This window comes from Gobio gobio (genome assembly GCF_949357685.1).
Source record: "Gobio gobio genome assembly, chromosome: 4".
Lineage (NCBI taxonomy): Eukaryota > Metazoa > Chordata > Actinopteri > Cypriniformes > Gobionidae > Gobio > Gobio gobio.
The window spans coordinates 35,687,881-35,703,876 of NC_137100.1; positions in this window are offsets into that span (position 1 = coordinate 35,687,881).

Below are 15,996 nucleotides of genomic sequence, written 5' to 3' on the forward strand. Positions count from 1 at the left end.
GCCATGTTATCTCGGACAGCCGCGGGTCTCGCGCTGGTGTGGAACTCCGCCCAGTCGCGGGTGCTCGTGGTTGCGCGATTGGTTTTGGGGGCGGCACCCGACAGCTGTTGGGCCCCGCCCCCAATGCCTTTCGCTCCCGGGGTGCATGAGGAGATCACGCGGTCCCGGAAGTCCCCGTGCTTCTCGCGACCGTTTGGTGGCCTCCTCCGCCTTCTCTGCCCTTGATGGGGCCGCGGCCTAGGGTACACTGGGGCCCCCTCCCCCCCCCACTGTTGAACTCTCTGTTGCGCACTACGGTGTCCACAGAGGGCTTTGACGTGGCGTGGTGTGGCTGCCCTAAGCACCCCCCCCAAAGCCTGTGGGCTCGTCTACTTCGGTGGCGTGGTCCCGCAGTGCTACGGGCAGGCCGCCGCCCCTTTGCACATGCACAAGGGTGGAGCCGACCCAGGGCTCTTCATTGAGCTGCGTGCCGCAACTGACCCCGCCCCCGGGCGGTGAAGGTGGCCACACGCTCCCTGGGTCGGGCGATGTCCACAGCTGTGGTCCGGGAGAACACCAGGCCTTACCTGGTGATGTGGAGGACGTTGAGCGGGCCCGCCTCCTCAACTCACCCATATCCCAGGCTGGCCTCTTCGGCGGCGCGGCTGAGAACTGCGCCCAACAGTTCTCGGCCGCCCCAGAGCAGACTGAGGCTGCAACACGTACTGCCCCGGCGGCCAGCTGCTGCACCAGCCGCCGGCCCAGTCGCCTCAGTCCGCTCGCCGCCGAGGGCGCCCTCCCTCTTCCCGCCCGGCCCCAGCAGCAGCCTTCACCTGGGCCGCGCCGTGGAGGTGGTTGAGGATGTCGCCCAGTCCGCTCCCCAGACTGGTTAAACGCCAGGATGGAGGTGGACAACTCAGAGATGGGTTCCAGTTCTTCCCAGGGGATGGTAGCAGGGCCTCTCCTTCCCCCGGTGGAGGGCCGGGGGAAAATCCTTCCGCTGCTGGCCCCCGGGCTAGCAGCGCTTGGGAAGAACTCATGTTCCTGTCTCTGAGCACCCAGAGACCGGTGATGACAGTGCGCGCCACCCTCGGGTCTCGCCACTCGCATCCCTCTCTGTCGCCAGCCCCCTGGCAGAGCAGACCCCAGTGGAACGCGAGTCCTTCCCTGGTCTCCTCTGTCAGGGCGCAGCCGTTAACCGTGCTCCGACCCGGGGACGCCCAACAGCCTCCCCTGTCCGCGCCGGTAACGCTGCCTCGCTGCCCCACCCAGGGTACGTCTGTCGTCCGGATGACCCCGTTGGTGCAGTCTCTGGAAGCCTGGCTTCAGCTTCCGGGGCTGTCCCGCTGGGCTGCCCGGACCATCAGGCTCGGCTACGCGATTCAGTTCGCGCAGGCTCCTCCCCGTTACAGGGGAGTCCGCTATACCATGACCGGGGCCCATGCCCCCGTCATGCGTGCGGAGATTGCCACTCTACTGGCGAAGGGTGCGATCGAGCCTGTCCCTCCAGCCGAAATGAGGTCGGGGTTCTACAGCCCCTACTTCATTGTACCCAAGAAAACCGGTGGGTTACGGCCAATCCTGGACCTTCGCATCTTGAACCGATCCCTTCACCGGCTTCCGTTCGAGATGTTGACTGCGAAACGCCTTTTCGAATGCGTTCGTCCGTACGATTGGTTTGCAGCGATTGACCTGAAGGACGCCTACTTCCATGTCTCCATCCTTCCTCGACACAGACCGTTCCTACGGTTTGCTTTCGAGGGGCGGGCATACCAGTACGCAGTTCTCCCATTCGGGTTATCTCTGTCCCCTCGCGTCTTCACGAAGATCGCCGAGGCAGCCCTTGCGCCCCTTTGGCAGCACGGGGTCCGCATCCTGAACTACCTCGACGACTGGCTCATACTAGGCCACTCTCGAGAGCAGGTTTGCGGACACAGAGATCTGGTTCTCCACCACTTAACCCGTCTGGGCCTTCGGGTCAACTGGGAGAAGAGCAAACTCTGCCCAGTGCAGAGGATCTCTTTTCTCGGTATGGAGATCGACTCGGTCGCCATGTACGCGCAGCTTTCGAGCGAGCGCGCGCAGTCTCTGCTGACTTGCCTCCGACAAATCGAGAGCAAGAATGCGGTTCCACTGAAACTTTTTCAGAGGCTCCTGGGGCATATGGCATCTGCAGCCGCGGTAACGCCGCTCGGATTGCTTCATATGAGACCGCTTCAGCACTGGCTTCGCGATCGAGTCCCGAGATGGGCATGGCAGTCTGGCACGCTCCGGATCCAAGTGACTCGGGCCTGCTTACAGACACTCACCCCGTGGTCGAACCTCAGCTTTCTACGGGCCGGTGTGCCCTTAGAACGAGTTTCCAGGCATGTTGTCGTATCGACGGATGCCTCTGCCACGGGCTGGGGTGCCATGTGCAATGGACAAGCAGCCGCGGGCTCCTGGACAGGACCCCAGCGCCTCCTGCATGTCAATTGCCTCGAGTTGCTGGCAGTACGGTTCGCCCTGCACCGCTTCCGAGCGTTGCTGAAGGGTCAACATGTGCTTGTCCGGACAGACAACACGGCCGTAGTAGCGTACATCAACCACCAGGGCGGTCTACGCTCCCGCCGCATGTCTCAACTCGCCCGCCATCTCGTCTTATGGAGTCAGAAGCGCCTGAGGTCCCTTCGTGCTGTCCATATTCCGGGAGTCCTGAACCACGCAGCCGACGAGCTCTCGCGGTTTCAGCCTCTCCCGGGAGAATGGAGACTCCATCCCCGGACGGTTCAGCTGATTTGGGAACAGTTCGGCGACGCACAGGTAGACCTGTTTGCCTCCCACGACTCTTCCCACTGCAGCCTGTATTATTCCCTGACCGAGGGCACGCTCGGCACGGATGCACTGGCGCACAGCTGGCCGCGGGGCCTACGCAAATATGCGTTTCCCCCAGTGAGCCTACTCGCACAGCTTCTGTGCAAGATCAGGGAGGACAAGGAGCAGGTCCTTTTGGTCGCCCCGTACTGGCACGGCCGGACCTGGTTCCCCGAACTCATTCTCCTTGCGACAGCCCCTCCCTGGCCTATTCCTCTGAGACCGGACCTCCTTACTCAGAGACGGGGCACCCATTGGCACCCGCGTCCCGACCTTTGGAACCTCCACGTGTGGCTCCTAGACGGGACCCGGCAGGTTTGAGTGGCCTACCACCTACGGTGGTCGCCACCATCACTTCCGCTAGGGCAGAGTCCACTCGGCATGCCTATGCGTTGAAGTGGAACCTCTTCGTCACCTGGTGCTCTTCCCGCCAAGAAGACCCCTGGAAATGTCCGATCGGGTCCGTGCTTGAGTTTCTCCAAGAGGGGCTGGAGCGAAGGCTGTCTCCCTCCACCCTCAAGGTATATGTGGCCGCAATATCTGCCCACCACGATCTCTTGGAGAACAAAAAGGTAAGTCAGCACAACCTGGTCATCAGGTTCCTGAGGGGAGCTAGGAGACTGAATCCTCCTCACTCTCCTCTCGTACCCTCTTGGGACCTCGCAGTAGTACTAACTGCTCTGCAGAGACCTCCCTTTGAGCCTTTGCGGTCGGTTGATATTAAGTTTCTGTCTATGAAGACGGCTCTGCTGACCGCATTGGCCTCAGTCAAGAGGGTCGGGGACCTGCAGGCATTTTCGGTTGACGAAGCGTGCCTGGAGTTCGGGCCGGCTAACTCTCACGTGATCCTGAGACCCCGGCCTGGATATGTGCCCAAGGTTCCCACCACTCCGTTCAAGGACCAGGTGGTGAACCTGCAAGCGCTGCCTTTGGAGGAGGCAGACCCAGCCTTGGCATTGCTCTGTCCAGTACGCGCCCTCCGCGCCTACGTAGACATGACGCAGTGTTTCAGGACCTCAGACCAGCTCTTTGTCTGTTATGGTGGAGAGCGGAAGGGAAGTGCTCTCTCAAAGCAAAGGCTGTCTCACTGGATAGTGGACACCATTGCTTTGGCTTACCAGCAGCAAGGCCGACCATGTCCCCTTGGTGTGAGGGCACACTCCACCCGGAGTGTGGCCCCCTCTCGGGCTCTAGCGCATGGCGCCTCGCTAGCAGACATCTGCAGAGCTGCAGGCTGGGCGACACCCAACACATTCGCCAGATTCTACAATCTCCGAGTGGAGCCAGTGTCCGACTATGTACTCGCCCCCCCGAGGGGCCGGTGATGGGCCAGGCTCAGGTGTCTTCGCTTGCTCGCCACTCCACTCCACGGACTGGATACGTGCGATATTTTCCTCAGGTGAGCTCCCCGAGAGCCCTGAGCTCCTCCAGCACTGTCGACGCCGACATCAGTTCAGTCTGCCCTTTCGAGCCCAGACCCTCATGTCCGGCCAGGTGCCCCATGTGCATGGTTCCCTCCGGCGACCCCCACATGTGTATTTCACCGTAAGTCTCCGCAGTGAGCGGGTTTCTTCCCTTGGCGTGTCCCCGCCACCCCTAGGGTTAAAAATCCACCTTCGGCTGGTACCCTAGAGATCTTCCATATGCAACCCTCTCCGGGTCATATGTGTCTCTTAAGTCCTCCCCACGGGTAGGCATCTTTGGCATTCCCTCACTGGGATATGCTTCCCAGTGTACCTTGGTATTCCTGTGTTAAGTGGGAGTCCTTCGTCCGTACTAGTCTTACGACAGGGTACTCACACTTACGCAGGGCACTGGAAGACAGCTGAGTGGCGGGATTATATTGGGACCCCCATTCGTTAGTCACTAACGTTACGTCGTAGTGACTGAACGAAAGGGAACGTCTCGGTTACGGATGTAACCCTCGTTCCCTGAGGAGGGAACGGAGACGTAACGTCCCCTTGCCACATCGAGCTGTGTTGCCTGGAACGCAGGAGTTCAGTCTTGGCTCCTCAAGCAGGTAACATAATGCGATATTGCCTCGTACTTCCTTATATACTCACGCAGTGAGGCGGAGCTACGTATGCAAATTCCGCATGCCCCATGGCATTGGCACGCCATTGGGCGTTTTCTCAAAACTCGAAGTTGATAGGCTTCTAAGCGAAACCCCCATTCGTTAGTCACTAACGTTACGTCTCCGTTCCCTCCTCAGGGAACGAGGGTTACATCCGTAACCGAGACGTTCTGGCCAGTCGTTAAAATGATTCGGTTCAAAGGAGTCATTAGGTCACGAATCGGACATTAGCAGACGCGTTGTGTGCCAATCCCGTCTGTTAGAACATCGCGAAAGATGTCAACACACAGAAAACACTTCATAACTGGATATAATTTGTCTCCCGCTTATTGAAAGTATGCTTTATGTCAGCTGGTCAGAGAAGAGTCAATGTTTTTTGAGCGCAATTCACACCCAGTGATAATTCAAGGACAAAATTGTCCGAATGTGTCACGTGCAACATGGTTTCGGTCTTCCGAGCTTTTGATTTGGATTAATATGTGAAATATGAGAGCGAACACTGATTATTTTGAAGACCCAGAGAGCGCGCGCGGGGGAGGAGCTCTCAGATCGGTCTCTCTGTCACTCAGTCACAAGCGCAGCATCTGTTCTACATCACTCGTAAATCACAATAACTCATCAAATTAGGCTTTGGCCGTCAAAAAAATGTCAATGCAGGAAAGACCCTGACTTTGCAGTAATACCCTCGAAACAGCGACGAACTAGTTGGCGTGGCAAGCGTGAAATATCTCCTCCACACAGCCGACTCTCTGGCTCGCTCCCTTCTAGCATGCGACACACGTGAAGCTGACGAATGACGTAGGTTCTGCTGCGACGGAAAAAAACACCTGGATCGGCTTGTGGATCTGTTCATTTTTCCGATCCAGCTATTTTGTCAGTATCGCGGCCGATATCCGATCCTAATATCGGATCGGTGCACCCCTACTGTGAATGAGGAGGTCTTGTACTCAGCCGCTGCAAAACTGTTCATGAGCTTGAAGGGATTTATAGCTCCAAAATCCAAAACAAGGTAATTGACGATGCAGCAGGGCCGTGCAGAGAGTTCTTCAGAGGCAGGGGCTCAAATGTAAAAAAGGGGCAATATGTAAATATATATATTTTAGGGGTGTAACGGTACACAAAACTGACGGTTCGATACGTAGCCTACCTCGGTTTTGAAGTCACGGTTCGGTACGGATTCGGTACAGCAGTTTTAGAAAATTGCTTTTTATTCAACAGTGGTTTAATGAAAAAAAAATTGTGTCTGTCCTTAAATGAATTCAGTTATAACTAAAAGTTTCTTAAAGATAATGCTGTAAACTATATAGGGAGCCCTTACATATTGCTATTAAAGATTAACAATAGAGGCCAAACTTTTAGCCTAAATTCATTTGCAATTTATTTTTAGATATAATAATCAACACTCATAAGCTTCACATAAGGCAGTTTTTGCATTAATATCTAAATCTAATTATTATAATTTTTTTCTCCAATTCGTTGTTGAAATATAATAATTTAGTGGCTGTAATTTTCATGACAGGTTTATTTAAACATACATTAAATAAACAAGACATCACTACAGGCTAAGTGGTAATGAATATATATAGGCTAATATAACGAATAGGCTAATATAGTGCATGTATTCAGTGAAAGAGTTAATCTCTCTAGTGAACTCACAGCTGTGGACACTGAATGACTTCTGAGGTAAATGTGATTCTACATTACAAGCTGTTTTATTGTCTTTCCGCGGTTGAAACACCGATGGAGCGATTACACAACATATGATACGTTTCAGTAAGTTGTAATGTATCCTCAACATACCTTTAGATATTAATTTCTTTAGGAAGAGATGATCGCGTTCACTCGCGCGCCGCGCGCTGCCGCTTGAAGTTGAACTGATACGCGTCTATCAGTCACGTCACATAATAGAGCGTTAAAACGGCATTTATCGTTTGAATTTCGTGATAAAATGGACTGAATACTTAATATGTTCGTGTGGGAACTCGGATTGAAGTGTGTTCCGCCTTTAAACAAGCCGACTGTTAACTGTTATAGATTGCATTCATAACCGTTCGGTGCACGCGCGTAGCATACCGAAAGCCCGAAACGTTAGTTCGTCTGTCCATGTAATTTTCAACCGATTTATGAATAAGAACAGAAAATTACCGCTCCACTTCACATGCCCAATGGAATTTGAACTTGCATTGCCAGATCACGATTGGTTGGTGCCGATGACATGATGACAAACGGGCATTGGTGAATTGTGTAATACTTTAAAATATATAATATATAGATTTGTAATTCAACACATTAGCTCTGATTATGGATGAAAAAAAATATTGGTTTACTTTTTTTCCCGTAAGGCCACACACTCTCTGAAAGGACCATATTTGGCTCGAGAGCCGCTTCCGAACAGAGGAAAATCAGCAATCAGTCAAAACCAAGCGGCAACCTCCCGCAGTTTCTCTTGAAGCCAATACGGAAGTGCCTCAAACTGCAATTTATCGACTGGCCGCTAGGGACAGGATCCAGAAGGGAGCAGAATCTCATTGAGCCCCATGTTAAAATGGTCAACTTTAGAGCAGAATAAAACATGTTTACAGCCTGGTACAAATTGTGCTTTTGGTCTATACGGCTCATTTTGCCCTTCATGACAACTGTGAGGGGGGTGAATTTTTTTTATAGCTCATTCATTTACATTATATAAAGCCTTAAAGTTCTGCATAATTAAGGGCGTGGCCACTTCGAGTGACTGGTGGATAGCCATTTATCTGCTGTCTGTTAGTCATCGCGTCACTTAAGCTCCGCCCACGTCCCGCCTTTTTGCCCATTTTCTGTTATCCGGGAGTGACGCGCGATGACGCGCTGCCAAGATGGCAACGGCCACCATTGCGCTTCAGAACGGCTCATCAGAATCCTATGGGTGACGTCACGGACACTACGTCCATATTTTTTTACAGTCTATGGTCAAAACGCACGCAACCCATAGCAACGCGTTATGGCAACGCCTCAACAGAAATTGTCCGACTTTTGAGTCGTTCGTTACTATTGTATACATTGTCATCAATGTCATGTTATAATAATCACATTTATTTAGTTTTATTGACCACGATATTATCATTGATGTGTCTGAGAGGGGCACTTTTGATTCATTTTGAAAAAGGGCAGGGGCTCGAGCACCCAAAGCCCCCCCCTCTACACGTGCCTGCGATGCAGATATGTGACCGGAGGTAGTGCGTCTGGATCCGTAATCCAGTCCTGGGCTGATAAATCATATGGATTTATGTTGTTTATCTCAGACAGTTTGTCCAAATAAATTTTTTTGGCAGTGGCATTTAGTTTCTCCCGATAGGGTCCCTTCTCTTTTTCTTTCAACTTTTCCATTTCTTCAGTTCTTCTTCAATTTTGCCTCGTTTTAACCAAACACACCCACAATTACATGTCATAGCAACGGTCGGCGAAAACGTAAACAGAGATCGTGCCTCTAAACCATAGACAGTAAAAGAAATGGACACAGCGGGTGCGTCTCAATCAGCTCCCTAGCTCAGTAGTCAGGGCACTGATCAGGGAGCCAGCCCATTGACTTATGTCCTGATCAGTGCCCTGACTACTGAACTAGGGAGCTGATTGAGACACACGTAGCGACCCCATAGACTTCACGGAGAAAAAGTGAAGTCAAGTATAAGCACTCGCTTCCTGATGGCTGAGCGTACTGGGCAGCCTCAGACTGAGCTTGATGATGTAGATGTGACGTGAGCAACCTGTCTTCAAGTAGTTGTGCAACGTGAAATCTGAATCACGTTGTTGAAATATTTTGTCCCGTTGCTTTTGGCTCTCTATGGGCTTCTCCCTTAACTTTATCGGACTTTATGCCTCCACGTCCCCCCGATTGCCTCATAGACAGTAAAAGATTGCCTGCGAGCTTCTCCTTGGGTCTATACGGTAATTTCTCTACTGCGCGCAGAGAGTCGCGTGGTTATGACGCAATCATTAGCCTATTTTTTTTTACAAAAACGGCTTCTACGGGTCGATAGTGTAAGCTACAAGGTAATAGAGCCTTTTATACATTTGTCATGTTTCTTTAGAAATAATCACTGGACAAATGGAGTCTTTAAACGCCTCAGATGCAAAGTTATTCGCTGTCAAAGTGACACAAAAATGAATGGGAGTCAATGGGATGCTAACAGCAGGTGATGGCTTGGTTAGCAATGGCTGCCCCTATGGAAGGTACGCTTTGCGGGTGCTGGATTACCCCCTTGGTCCTTGCACGTTTGGTCGGGGTGGTACTTTCGCCTACGTCTAGTGTGACGTCTCAATGTGATTGCGCAATCACTGGTGGCCGCAGAGCAGCGCGAGATGAGCAATTTAGGTTAAAAAGTATATTAATTTGTAGGGTTTTTTTTTTTTATCGTTTCTCTAGATAAGACCCTATTCCTCGTCTGGGATTGTGCAGAGTCTCTGAAGCCCTTCAAAGCGCTTTGAAACGGCATTGATTTGGACCTTTAACATTTTGGTTGTAATTGAAAACCATTATGTGAAGTAAAATCCTGGAATATTTCCACAAAATACGTATTTTCTTTTCGACTGAAGAAAGAAAGACATATACATCTTGGATGAGATGACAGTGAGTAAATTGTCAGGAAATTTTCATTTTGAAGTGAACTAATCCTTTAAAGCTGCATGTACTTTTTTGTTTCATTTGAGTTACCAAAGTGAATGGAATTGAAAAAAGAAAAACAAAATCCAGGTTTCCCGAACACCCCCTTTTTCCTTCATTGGTCGGTTAAATGCATAATCCCACCCAGGGATATCCCTAGACCTTTCTTTAACTGATAAATCCTTGTCTGACAAAGAAGATTACTATATACCGACCCGGGAGTTATTTTCACTGATAATATTTCAGCACTGCAATGTGTTTTCTATTAGCTGTTTAGAATCAGAACTAGTGATTCCAAATTAAAAAAACAAATCACTATTTTGATCTAATCTGTATGAAAAGGTATTCAATTGTTTGTGATTCAATTTGATTTATTCGGACAGTTCACTTATGTTCTGAATTGTTTGCAGCAGTTTCTAACATAAAAATAGTAACGAGATACAGAAAAAAAGCACTCTATGTGATGGATAGTTAGCTAAATTTTTATTGTCAGTTATGAAGCAGCTCTTTATTGCATGAATAGCTTGTGATCACCTCTGTACTGCAGGCAATGACAATTTATATATATATATATATATATATATATATATATATATATATATATATATATATATATATATATATATATATATATATATATATATATATATATATATATATATATATATATACTGTATCGATAAAAAGAGTATCCAAAATATGGGGACTCTTGTTTTGAGTACTGATGCAGCGCTCCTGGTCCCGCCCCAAAACCATGCCATTAGTGCTGTGCCGGGCTGCTCCAACAATCTGAGCAATCTACAAATTCAATACATGTAGCACATTCTGCATTTTAAGCCGGAATTGAAGAAAGTATTTGAACACTGAAAATGACACATTTCAGTTTGACCTTTTAAAGGTAGGGTAGGTAAGAATGATCTTAAACACTTTTGTCCAAATTTGTTTAAACTTTCTTTATATGTCAATACATAATTAAAATGTAAGTACTCTGAAAAAGAGAGTATAAAAATCGAGTGACTCTAGACTTTTTAATCTGCAATAAACACCGCTCATTATTTTCGTCCTGGAAGAAACAAGTGATTGGCTTGGGCGACTGTCACTCTCTCTCGCTACCATGGCTACCACCCCTTTTGCTACAGGATCTGCCCACATGCACGCAGGGATGGGCGATACCAATAATTTTCTTTTCGATCCGATACCAAGTACTTTCAAGACCGGTATCGCCGATATCGATACTGATACCGATACTTTAAATATTTTAATTTGAATGATTTTATAATGCATTTTGAAAGCCATCGTAATTAATATTAAATAAACAGCAATAGACATTACTCCTTTTTTTGTTTCATTTATTTAAAAGGACTGAACATTATTAATCAAATAAACATTTAACAATTTATATAACAAAAATATAACGTCACACAAACCAGTTTCAATGATTGTAAAATAATGTTTCTACATTTTTTTCCTCAAAAAGGTTTTTGTGATGGAACAAGAGCATGATGAAAATGTTCCTCTTGAACCGGTTTCTGATCAACTCTCTTGCTTTTGAAAAAAGAAAAAGAATGTCTGTGATTTACACTGAAATCATCTAAAATATAATACATAAGGCTGTGTTACAGGCATAAAGAATTTATGTTAGTAAATCTTTCCCAGGTTAAACTATAATTTATTTAATAAACACATTTTAAAAGTAAATAAACAAAAAGTAGCCTAATATAAAAAGATATAGGCTAATCAATTTTTTTTAAATCCTACTGTTTAAATTAAAATGTCCAGTAAGTTATTATAATCAGTATATTCTTCATGAAATACTGTATTTAATCTTCATATCTGAAACAATCTGTATTGTATAGGTCTAAAGCATATATAAATAAACGTGACTAGACTATTTTATTCAAATAATTTAATTTATGTAATCATCACTTGGTACCTAGATAATGCCTGCCTCTGAAAGGATTCTGCTAAAGAACTCTGCCTCAAGCCAGAAGATCATGAGGGTCATGACTGTGTTACCTTCTCTGCTCGGCTCAGCTGTACTACTTCGTGCTCTTTAGGGTGTTTAACTTTTAGATGCTTTGTCATGTTTGTGGTATTGCCACAATGGCGACTTGTTTGTTGACAAATGTCACATGAAGCTTCATCGTTGTTAACTGGAGTGCAATAAGTCAAGTCATGACCGCAGCAATGCACTCGATTCTGTGCCGAGTGTGCTGAGAGATTGTGGCGCTTACCGCTGTGCCACTGACATGAATACATGATAAGCACAGACACAGCGGAAGAAGAAATAGTTCCCACTGACGTTCATATTTAAGTAAATGTATATACTATACAGCCTACTACTATTATAAACATATTTTAAAATCACTTGTTTAAAATAAATCCCAGGTAGAATCGATATTTCAATGTGAGAATCGATACTTTCGATACAATGCCAGTATCGGAAGTATCGATACTCTAGGATCGATCCGCCCATCCCTACCGCGCACCCGTTTGATTTGAGGAGTTCAAGAGGCTGTATTTCTGCTGGACAGGTAATCTTTCGTTTTGATTATAAATTCTTTTGGTTTATGTTTTCATGAAGCATGTATCACTAGCACACGTAGCAAATATAGCTAACATAACATTACTTAGCATAAAGTTACAATGTTATACACTTAGCGAGCCATTAGTAGAGATGAATACTCAATATGCTTAGCTCAAGTTGATCGCTGTCGTGTTGAATTTCGCAAAATGTAACTTTAGATAACAAAATGCATGTGTAAAAGCTAGTACACCACATCCAGGAACTTTTTTTTAGAACTAAGTTAGCTTTAGCTACTAACGTTACCCTCTGTCTAAACTCTTTTACCATGTTCACCGGGAACTTTACCTGCACGTTTATTTCTGCCTTTGATTTGTTTTTATATTCTCTACCTATGTTTACTGATGTTTTTATCTTGTATCTGTGTGTGTCGTAGACGTGTTGTGTGTGTATTTTAAACTTTACCAGTATCTGTATTCTAGCTTGATAGTGAGTACTAAAAGACATCTTATTTGTTTATATTCATAATGATAAAGTTAGATTTTTTATTACATGTGATTCTGACATGATGTCACTACATGCACTCCACTCCTTCTTCTCCGCTAGTCTCAGGTAAACAGACTGAGCTGTCGGCGTAGCGCGTTCATGTGTTTTGGGGGCGTGGCTTTGGAAAGAGCCCAGAAGGGAGAAGGTGGAGTGAATGGAAATAATTAGCTGTCGTTAAAACAGTTGTGAGAGGTCTACAGACACTCAATTTTTATACTTTTTTTTTCAGAGTACTTACATTTTAATTATGTATTGATATGTAAAAAAAGTTTAAACAAATTTGGAAAAAATTTAACCAATTCTTACCTACCCTACCTTTAATAGAAAGAATTTTGAGCTACTTTGTTCAGCTTTGAACTAAAAGCTCAATTTGAGTAGTAGCCTAAAAAGATTGAGTAGCTCATCAGAGTAGTAGGTCCTGATTCAAAACAACCCTCACATGAACTGAAACAGACTGAAATGATGTGCTTATTTTACTAAATTTCAAAGCTGAAAATCTTTCATATGGTTATACATTTCTCCAAATTTATTTACAGCTTTATATTCAAAATGGCATTGCCATTCATGCTACAGTTTAGTCATTTATGGTAACTGAATTGTTAGGTAATTTTTTTTTTATCATCATCAAAATAATTTTGTTGACTTTGGTGAGAAAGCTTTAGTCACAGATCTAAAAAGCTGTTTCCCTTTTGCAAAGAATAAATCATGTACACACATTTTCTTTTGAATACTCACCTTTTCTAGTGTAACCTTTTACTCCAGTCAAACTAGCTTTGTCGTTTTTGGGTTTGATTAAGTTTCTTTGAGTCCTCTGTTAAGTTCACAGCAATGACACTCCTTGTCCTTGCTGGCAAAAACACACCTGTTAAACACTCAAACTGGCGTTGAATATATGAAGAGTCCTGTTCACTCACTGTGTGGTGGAGGTTTGAGAGCTATGATATTTTTGATTTGTGTTGATGCTGCTCCCGACGAGCTGGATGGCGCCTTGCATGGCTGACACCACCGTCGGTGTATGAATGGGTGAATGTGAGGCAATATGTGAAGTGCTTTGGATGGCCATGGGTCTGTTGAAAGTGCTATTATAAATGCAGTCCATTTACAATTTACCATTTGATGTCAGGCACAGAGGGCCGTCCCGCCCTGATGGCCATCAAACTTTATTTTGTGTATGTGTGTGTGTGTGTGTGTGTGTGTGTGTGTGTGTGTGTGTGTGTGCATATTTGTACACATAGCTGCTCTCATATAAAATCCCAAAGAACTGTAAACACTCCCAAATGTCTTTCTGAACTGAAGTTCTCAATGCATGTGCGTTATGAGAGATGATAACGGATAAAACAGAAAAAGGGACAAGAGTATTAGAGGTCAGCTGGTTATGGTTGCACTAGTGTTTGTGTTTGTGAACAACTAGCTGATCTTATCCGTTATGGGTGTATCAACAGGCTTATTATCAATGGAGCAGTAATGTTTTGTTCTTTAGGAATATCAAAAAGTATTGAGAAATGTTTCATAGCTGTCCCGGTGCTGGTTGAAGCAGAGGAGAAACAGGATCTTGACAACCAACTTTACATAAATGTAACATTGACGAGGACAAACAGTAACCTGAAAGAAAGACCGCAAATTGTTAAATGCAAACAAAAGAGCTAATGAACGCAACACACCTGAACTGAGGAACCTTCATTTATAAAGAAACGATATTTATTTATTTAAACTTTTACACTATATATAAATATATGGTTTTTGGATGTCTGGTTTATATATGCGAGTTAAGTTTATAACTTTACTTAACTTTTTTTTATAAGTTATTAAAAAGTATGTTGATAAATATGAATAGGTACCTAGCTGAATTGTCAATTATTACTAAGTACAATGAATGAAATCGAAGTTTAGGATCTTAGTCTTTTGTTTATTGATTTTTACTTATAGTAGATGCGTTACTGCACAGCCGTTGATGTCCGACTGTTTTGTTACATTTATGTATTTTACATAAACCATAGTATTAAAATGATTAACATAATAATATAATATAATGAATAATATAATATGAGACATTTTTAATCTAGTTAAACAGAGGGTGGGTGTACAGTATCAACCAAATATTTTATATATAGTGATGAAGTACTGGGGGAAGGAGAAAGTAAATGCTGGAAACTCAATTTTGTTTTATTTTATTAGTTCAACATCTGTGCCTTCTACAACATTTATCTTACAGTAAGTGTATGTGTGAATGAGTGTGTGTGTGTCAAGGTTTGTTTATACGGTCAAATTGCAAACCATTGCATCTATGAGAGATCCTCACTAATATAGCTTTTAAAGTCTGTTTATGTGTGTTTGTGTGCGTCACTCTGTAGCATACAGCAGGAAACCACTGAATGTGTTGTAATGATTCTGATCATCACAGAGCCAGCAGCCAATGTGGAGATTGATGGTAATGCGGTCGCCTACGCTGAGCTGCGCAAGTAAGACCGCTGTGGCCTGGTCCTCCTGGTCTTGATCATACATCTCCCTAAGTGCTGCTAGAGCTACACCGTTCCTCCTGATACTGGTACAGACGGACAGAGGTGCGCCTGGTGAGCCTGCATCGCTGAACACGGTAAATGCCAGGTTATACACGCCTGACCGAGGAACCGTGAACACACCAGTGGATGAGTTATAGGCCTCTCCAATGTTGATAAAGATGCTCTGATAGACGACATTTAGTACTGTCCTCGACGGACCAATACAACGTCTCCTGTCCGTTAGACCCACAGAAAACGCCACTCGATTCTCTAAAGAATAACAAAGAACATGTATGAAACACGTGTGTAAAAATAACAAAAAATAAATAAGGCCAACAGATTAGATGCAGTTATTTATCTATGTTTTTTTTCTTTGTAGTTTCAAAACAGGACTTTTTAGTCTAGTCAGAGTTCTGTTTTATTTAGACTGTTCAGTTTGTGCATCAAATGTGCATCAAATGCCCTAGTTAAACATTGACTCTCTAAATTTTAAAATGTTTATTTTAAAAAACAAAGATCCATAGAGTCCATTGAGCTTGAGATGATGTCTGTGCACAAAGAGAGCATTTGTGTGTACCTCTTATGTTTCTCAGTGTCTTTTGTGCTCTGGCCAGCGACTCCTCCAGTGAATTCATACTAGAGTTTAAATATTCTTCTAACTGCCATTTTTTCCTCTGCATCACACAACAACCACATGAGTCCTGGTCAGTCAGGCACGCTAGGAAGAGAAGAATAAAGATATTAGTTATAAAAGTTATCTATCTGTCTATCTTTTATGTTTCTGTTAATTTACATAATATGAAAGTATTATTAAGATTTTCAAGGAGAATTGCAATGATTCTTACGGTTGATGGGATCTGGAGCGAGGGTTTGTCCTGGCGTGTCC